Source organism: Helicoverpa armigera, chromosome 7, assembly GCF_030705265.1.
Source record: "Helicoverpa armigera isolate CAAS_96S chromosome 7, ASM3070526v1, whole genome shotgun sequence".
NCBI classification, from domain to species: domain Eukaryota; kingdom Metazoa; phylum Arthropoda; class Insecta; order Lepidoptera; family Noctuidae; genus Helicoverpa; species Helicoverpa armigera.
This window is the reverse complement of record NC_087126.1, coordinates 12,383,712-12,393,198: the sequence shown is the minus strand read 5'-3', so window position 1 is coordinate 12,393,198 and position 9,487 is coordinate 12,383,712.

Sequence of the window (9,487 nt, the reverse complement as noted above, 5' to 3'; positions counted from 1 at the left end):
AGGTATGCGAAAAACTGTCTAGGTCCGGCTTTCACGCCAAAGCTACCTTCTGTACCTTTAAGTGTTTGGTTGATACACAAAAAAGTCGAGAGCACGAGAAAGGATCTAGGTTTCTTTTTACCTTTAGTTGCGAAAAGTGGTTCCTCCGAGCTGTGGGTGAAACCGCGGGAAACAACGTGGACCCCTCTTTCAGTCTTAATGCAAAGAAGTTGAAGAAAGTCATTGCCAATCATAAGATACCTAACATCCTAAAGGTTAATGTTTCCCTTTAAACCGTCACGTCCCACAAGCTCTCCAGTACAGACGAAGCAACGCGAACTCACAAACGAAGTTACACAGTCAAGTAGGTAACGAGTGGCTCTCGCGCATTGTACCCAGTTGTAATGCACTCAGGCACAATGCACGCATAGCTTACCATACCACTACATACAAACCTCAAGGGAAAACCATCCTTCAAGCTTCAAACATAACGGTGAAAATCCCGTGTGCGTTCGAAGCCAACAATCGCCCGTGTTGCCAACTGTACACAGTGTAATTCGCGTAACGCAGTTACCGACCGAACTCCGTGCATGCTAATGCTTAAAAAAAAAAGAAATTAAAAAAGTCCGGCCAGACTCGGTACGTCTGTAAACCGAATTGGCGGGCTTTTCATTCGTTTTTCCGTGTGGGATGCACGGATTTTAACGATCTGTGAACGTCTGTTTTATTTTGGGGACTCTGTAAACTGAAAAGGATTTGTAATGAGATGATATGAATGATCAATTCTTTGCAAATTGGAATGTTATTTACTTGGTTATTTCGTAATCTATAATCTAAATAATGGTCAGGATTGGCCCAAAATGACTACATTTAAAAATCTAACTTTACATATTTCCAACTATTGCAGCAACCATGAAAAAAAGCCTTTTTCACAAATCACTTCAAATTACACTCTTCACCATCACACCACAAACTATTGATACACATATAATACCACGAACTTAACAAAATAAACGCCTTAAATTTCACACCCAAACCGAGATATTTATCAAATTATATTATACAATACCTCTGAATAAAAGATATCTTGTTGCCGATTATTTCCTTGCCTGTAACTCGAAACTTCATATTATAAGAATACAAAGGAGATGGCCAAAAAAACACCCAGAATCAACAGGAACTTCATAGGTATGATTGGATTCAGTATAATTTGTGGATTTTCAAAAGTATTTCAAATCATCTAAAAACCATGGGGTTCTCTTTTTATAACGTTTTTTCGATCAAGATTTTAGTTCACAAAAAAGTTTACTTTTACTATTTGATGTTCGTTAGAAGTTGAATGCAGACTCGTGATTGGACCGTTTTGCATTGCTAAGTCATTTGTTATATTTGACAATGTCACATGGCGCGATTTTCAAAGACAATTTCTCCAAAAACATTTCATAGCCAGTTGTGAAGGTTGCATGTAACTGCGAAACCTCTCCAAGTAGGTAAGGTCGGTGCTTAATCGTATCTGGAGTGGTTAAATACAAGACCTTTTAATCTTCAGGCAAACTCTGTAACTATGGGGATATTACCATTGGCTTGTATAATGTTAGTGTACCTTGTTTTTTATGTGCCTTGATGTCAATAATCTTATAAATCAACATAACTTATTTTTGTGAAAATATGATATAGCTCCTATACCCCATGGATTTCAGGCTGGATTTTTTGGCACCATCAAAGGTCAATAATAATGAACCCATTGGTACCCATTTCGTTGCTGTCGATTCTGGGTTTTTTTCTATGAAAATTTGGCCATCTCCTTTCTTTATGCACCTCCTTGAGTTAAAACTCCTTAGATATTTACGTTGTAAAGTTGGTACGAAGGAATTTTATGACAGCAACATTAAGTTGGTAATAAATAGGTTTTTTATAGCACAGCGTATGTTACAGTAATTTTGCCTTGTAGGTTTTAATAGGGTGTCGTTTGCGAGGCAAATCCGATTAGAGTGTAGTGTTACACGCGAGACGAAACCGCAAATCTGGTTTATTTTATAATAGAAATAGTTGTGCAGGAATAAAGGTATTATGGGCAGTTCGTAATTTAATTTAGTGCGTACAAAGCTTCCCAAAATTTTGACCATATGCGACAATAACATAGTTAAACTTGGCTATGTAACGTTGCCATCAAATCTGGCGTCCGAATAAAAGTCGTCAGTTCATTTGCAGTTTATACAAAGCCTTTGCTTATTTCCTCCGACAAGCACATAATATGTACTTCCATATGAGTTTCTAAAATGACATTTCTTTGTGGAAGTAAAGAATTTTTCATGATCAAATCCTAGCCTAAAGATTAAAAGCGGGTCCTTCTATCCCATTATCAGTCATATCAAAGCCCAGATTTCTCTTCCTATATGACTATACATAGCAACATCTCCAATAAGTACATAAGGGGAGGTGGTAGTGTCAAATAATTATTAATCAGGCGGAGAGCGCACGCCCCCTGGCGGCGTCACGCATTAACATGACAATCGCACGATCTGTCCCTTGGTGCTGTAGAGTGACAACGCGACGTGATCTAACGTTTACGATTTTTTTTCAAAAATACGTCAGAAATTCGGTTAGAAAAAGCCTAGTCAAAATGTTACTGCATGTTGGAAAAGCATCGAAATGCTGATGGAAAATTAGCAACAATGAAAGCAATTAATTCAGCAGCGTTTGGTCGCTGAAAGAAAACCAGTGCGACCATACATTCTAGATCGGGTCTTTAAAAGTTAGGTATGTACAATTAAGCTTTCATAAAACTCACATTCAAAAATTTGTATTTGTAGGGGTAATCACGTGCTTCTAGATTTAGGTACGTAGGTACCTACCTATATAAGGAGATTTCTTAGCGCCAAGTTGAAAAAAGTTTTTCATGCTACTTACTGCTGGTAAACAATTATATTAAACCTCATTGAACCATCAAAAGATCCAAAGGAAAGTCTTTTTCACGTACAGAAGTGCAGTCACACGAATTATGTATTCACAATGAATAGATACGGCACAATGTAGCATTACGCCGCAGTCGCCATGTTGATCGCCCGCTGCGTTACCGCTGCGTGCCGCCTGCGTGGAGATGGAGAATTTTATTTGTCACTTTTTAAGTGGGTGTGACATAATGGGTGCAAATGTGTGTTAAAAATATGGTAGCTGCTATAAATAATTAAAATAATAATTCTGTTGCAAGTTTGTGAAATAACTTTATAGTTAAATTATTTCATGACAAAGAATGAAATCGAAATAAATCTCATGCTATATTTTTGGCTGAATTTCATCACACTGAAATTAGGCTGCAGGTACCTATGATCGAACTTTAACCTGTCCCATGAGCAAAACAAAAAACAACCAAGTTAAGAGAGGAACCGCCATTTATTTAAAAATTAAACGCCTTCTGAAGCAGTTAGACTTAATGAAAAAGTATTTACTAAAAGGTAACGCATTACAACCAACTCTTGATGCAATCAGCGACTAACCCAAACAAAGAACCCAATTTCAATAATTCCTCTCAGAAATCACACAAAGGCTTTTGAAAATGTTCTTTTTTATTACTATTCGAGAGATAAGATTGTCTGTCCTACAGATAGGTACAATCTCCCCTTATATACAGGGTGCGAGGGTTGGGAGACGTGACGACGCATCCTGTCACCTCCTCTTAGGAGGGTCACCGGGGAAATACAGGATGATGACTTTTGGAAAATGATTTTTTGTACCTTTTTGGTTGAAAGAACGAAACAAAATATGAATCGTCCAAAGCAGTCAATATAAAGTTAAGATCATAAAAAAGCCCCCTGATTGTAATTTAAGATATGTCATACAAAACTATCAATATTTGCCTACGCTACATAAACCCAAAATTTTGCTCATGAACAGCATTTTCAGAACGGAAAATAGTCTTATAGGTTATAATCATCTTATGCAGTAATCTAATCCACAACTCTGCATCATGACTACATAATCTGCTAACTTGCCTACTAAAGATATAATTTTGACACCAACCACATACATACATACAAGTAATGTCAAATTCCTATCTCTGAAACAAAACAACGGGCAGATAGAATATTGGGATCGACCGTTACACATAGATGTACAATCACCCTTGTTACCTTAACACACTGTAGTTCGGTGTTCAAGTTGTAAAGTTATCTGCAATCGGCACGGAACATATTGTCGGGTCACGTTCTCAAGTCTTTATATAGGAGCAGTTTTTTGACAATAATAATCAGGACCGAACCGCCCCTTCGTCGAACAATTACAAAAATAATAACCTTTCAGTGAAAAAAAAATGAAATGAAATTAATGATTGAAAAAAATATATGAAAAATATATGTATGAGGGCGCGGGTTCGATTCCAGGTCAGGCAAGTACCAATGCAACTTTTCTAAGTTTGTATGTACTTTCTAAGTATATCTTAGACACCAATGACTGTGTTTCGGATGGCACGTTAAACTGTAGGTCCCGGCTGTCATTGAACATCCTTGGCAGTCGTTACGGGTCGTCAGAAGCCAGTAAGTCTGACACCAGTCTAACCAAGGGGTATTAGGTTGCCCGGGTAACTGGGTTGAGGAGGTCAGGCAGGGCAGTCGCTTCTTGTAAAGCACTGGTACTCAGCTACATCCGGTTAGACTGGAAGCTGACCCCAACATAGTTGGGAAAAAGGCTCGGAGGATGAGGATGAGGATGATGAAAAAAATATATATATGAAAGAAGGAAACATGCCTAGATACACAAACTAAGATCTTTGTGTACCTAGGTATGTTTCCTTATACTTACCAACTTATACAAAAATTCCTTTAATTGTGTGATTGTGGGCAAGAAACCAACTTATGTAGGTACATTTACCTATAAGCGATCGAATTCAGTAACCTAGTCTTAAACAAATACCAAAGTCTACAAGCTACCTTAAAACTTCAAGCCACAAACCTAAGCATCGTTATAAATTCTCCCACAAACAGCTATAGAATTAACTGCATATTACAAAGCACTTCGCGATTCACTCCAACATTATTATACTACCTCTTCAGCCGCATTGTAAAATAACAAACGCAGCGATAATAACACGCATGCGCGAATCATTGCTCCTGACATTACTTCAGGCGCCTTAGTGTAAAGCTGAGTTTATATTGCGAAACTAGTGGCGTGGTGTCACTACGCTTGCACTGGGTGCTTTCATAAACACCTATAAACATCAAGTTTCACATCATCATCATCATCTCCCGAGCCTTTTCCCAACTAGGTTGGGGTCGGATTCCAGTTTTACCGAATGCGACTGAGTGCCAGTACATTACAAGAAGCGACTGCCTATCTGACCTCCTCAACTCCGGCCTCATACCCCTTGGTAAGCAGTGGCGGATTTACAAACTTGCCGCTAGTAGGCCATTCAATTTTTGCCGCCTCTAATGATTGTGAACTTAATGATATTTCTGTCAGTTACCAGATTGTTCCAAAACTCGTAAAGTGAAAAAGTCGCGAGCGAAGCGAGCGCGAATTTTTTTTTAGTTTTGGTACACAAAAATATCTACCCTTATAAGAGTGGAAAAAAAGCACTGCAAAGAGAAGAAGCCGCGAGCGCAGCGAGCGCGAAATTTTTGATGTTTGGGACGCAATAATACCTAAAGAAATCAGAAAATAGCCACTGTCAAGTGAAAGGCGCGAGCGTAGCGAGCGCGAAATTTTTTGAGTCTTAGAACACAAAAATACTCAAACAAGTTTGAAAAAAACCAGTGTAAAGTGAAAAAGCTGAGAGCGCAGCGAGCGTAAATTTTTCGAGTTTTGGACACAAAAGTCCTCCACGCGTCAGTTGTTTTTACTACTTCGGTGCTTTCACTTTTTGTTAAATTGAGGACTCAAAGAGCGCAGAACAAACCAGGAATGATGAAAAAAGCCGCGAAACCGCGAGCGAAGCGAGCGGATTTTTTATTTTATTTTTATTGAAACGCTATTAGAATATTTTAGTATATTACAGTTTATTAATTTTGCGTTTATTAATCGTCTATTTATATATGGATTGTGTACTCATATACTCAATTATAAAAAAAACCTGTAAAAAAAATTGCTAATTTTGCCGCCCCTCTAAATCTGCCGCTCTAGGCACTGGCCTACTTGGCCTATTGGTAAATCCGCCACTGTTGGTAAGAATGGTTGTTCGACGACACGTGCCGGCAGCCAAAGATATTCAATGACAGCTGGAACCTACAGTTTAACGTGCCCTCCGAAATACAGACATTGGTGTCCAAGATATACTTAGAACGTCAACGTGTTCACACTGCGTTCATTATTTATTTCGTTCACTATATTTCTGGCAAATAAACGATTTATTATTGTCTGCAACAAGTTTCACGAAAGCAATTCCATGATCCACGCCACTAGCTTCGCAATCTAAATCCATCTTTATTGAAAATCAATTTTATCCTTTGAAAGGTAGTCTGGAGGCAGACTGGCAGTCACAATAAGCATGGCTGCCACGGCTGGCCTTTCCACGTCGTTAGCAGCCGTGACTGGACGATTCTGCATGTCCTCTCGCTAACCATTAGCGTGAATATAGTTGTTGTACGCGGCGGGACGTGACGTCATCGGTTATGCGAAGAGTTGAGTTGTTAGATTTGTTAGTGTCTTAGGTATTGGTAGTATTAGGTTAGGTTAGGTTAGTATAATAGTTGGTTTATGTATAATTAGCTAGTTAGGTACTAATAGCTATGGTAAAAAATACAAGTGTGATACGTAGATATCTTTAGTCAAGTACCTACCTATTCAAAACTTAATCAGAACTTATTAAACTTCTCAAAAAATTAGAATACCTTCATAAAAAAATAATTCCACAGCTTGCGTAGTAGGTAATGGGTAGGTAAATAAAAATATTTTTTTATAAGTCAAAGTCAAAGAAAACCGAACTTCGAAATAAATACAGACATCCTAAAAAATCCCTCTTGTTTTCATTATTGTTAACACGTCGTACTCTAAACATGTTGCTGACATTATCCTCTTCGAGAGCTGAGTGCCTTCCGTCTCGAACCTCACTTAATTTGTTTTTAAATAAAACCTTCACGCCCATACACTCCTTGTGTACTTAAAACAAAAAAGGTTTTATTCAATAAACATCGACCCTTTTTACAATCGGCTGGTGGACTAGTTTGCTATCTTAGTTGATAAGTTTAAGTACATTTAGTTTAGTTGTTTTTGAACGATTAGTTAATCTGAAAAAAGATAACTGGCTAGACTAAGGTATGAAGTAATAAATACTAGAACATTCATAATTATGTAAACTTAGTAACATTCTTAAAGCAATTAACGGATTGATTAGCCAGAATCTTAAAAGAAGTTTAAAGCTTTGAAATTAAGCTAACTTAAGTTTAACACTGTAAACTTATTAATTTCTTACTCAAGTCTCCATTATGCAATTGTTTGTAAGAGCTCTATAATAATCAGTAATCGTTTTAGTTAAGCCGAATACAAATCCTACCTTAAAAGTTAAATTAATTTGTTTACAATTAAAGTGGGTAGACATAAAACTTTCTTCTATGTAAACAAGTAATTAGCGTGGAAGCGAGACGGCGTAACCTACTTCCAGTGAGTGTAAACAAGACAACAAATCAATGCAACGATCGAACATCGCTAATGAGATAGTGAACGCACTTTGACAGATAGTTACAATAAAATATCTTCAGAAGCCCCACTCCCTCTTTACGAATAGAAAAACTGACATGCTATTTATACACTCTACCCATACAACCATTTTTGGTCGCAGATATGATAAAGATGTAACAAGTCGCAACAGTTTCGTAACAGGTACGACACAACGTGACTGTGTATGGATTAGCTTTTATGTGTTGTAACGGTTCAGTAAAAATGTGACGGAAACTAGATTCAGTAACTTTGTGTGGTCGCTGTGTCGATACTTTACAGCTTAATTGGTAACCACACTTTTTATAAACTTTGCGTTTGGTTTGTAACCAGTGTGCAATGTTGACACAATTGTGTTGTAACGGGGTAGTAACATGGTGTAGTCGATGTTCCAGAACACTTTGACACTAACTTGCATATATAAAAACATGACGAGAGCCAGTTATTCTCAAACTGTCTATGTTTTCTGCCGTTATCAACCATTTAATGTTTAAAATGAGTAAAGAACCAAAAACCTTACGTAAATTCCGATGGACTTCAACTTTTTACAGAAGAATTAAAGAAATAAGTACGCCCCAAAATATTGTACTCGTACGAGTACATGTAGGTTTTTTTTATTATAATAATATTTTTTTCATGATGTTGCATTGTTGGTAGGGCAAATTGACGGATACCCATTTTATTGAACTCAAAACTTATTCTTTTCTAGGCCATTTACAGGAAAACAGTACGGAATTTCGTACCGAGGAGCTTATCGGTATAGTCCCTAGTGCCAAAGTTTCAACTTTCGAGCTCCAAATCGCTGTTTTTTCTTTTTCTCGGCCAAAACAAGACGTCTTCGTCTTTAACCCAAGTACTCGGTACAAGCGATATTAATTCTGATGAGCCTTCTTTGGTTAGAACAATGCAAAAAGGCATCTTGATAAAAACTTTGGAAAACACTGTAACCAAATGTTAAGAGAAACCATCTTAAAAATCTAGTAATTTTGTAACAAGTTACCGTAACATGTCGACACGTGTCGACACATTATCGTAACTTTGTGACTAGTTGCGACGAGCATATTTTTCATAACAAACATCAAAAATGTTTTTTCATAGTTCATTATTTAGCAATTTTATGAGTAAATCTTGCTAAAATAATTTGTATTAGGATTAAAATATTTGATATTGTATTTAAAGGGAAGCTTTTGAGCACTCGATGTGCATCATTTTATATTTTTATTTTATTTTAACAAAAGTTTTTCTTTCGCCAGAATTATTAAAACATGATATTACGGTGGCGCGTTGGAAATATCAACATATTCAAAGAAATTACACAGTAAACTTTTTTTCCCAATAAGATTTGAGCATTATTAACCATATTAATTAATGAAAACTAAAACTTTGTTTACTTCATTATCATTATCATACTTCAACCATCATTTTGGGATTTTGTATTATTTCGTCGTGTCACTCACGCACGAGCCAACGAAATTGATCGAACGAATGAATGATTGAATGATTAGTGCGAACTCTGGTTAAAATATGGTAACAATTTTACGACACGGCGACGTAAATTAGAAACCAAATGTTACTTGTTTATTGTGTCGAGATCTTCCCCATTTTTAGTTGCAGCGACGGCGCTAACACGGAACGTCGACGAGATTATGTTTCGAGATAGATCAGTGTCGACACTAAGTGTCGAAACGGTTACGTTATGTTCGCAAAAATGGTTATATGGGTAACCCTTAAGTTCTTGGTACTCGGGGAATCGTACAACGAAACAAAGAAAATTCCAATCATTCCCATTGTTAGACTAAAATTGCAAATATCTTATTTCCTTTGCTAGAGTGGGAAGAAATCTTTTCTCTGAACACTATCTGAG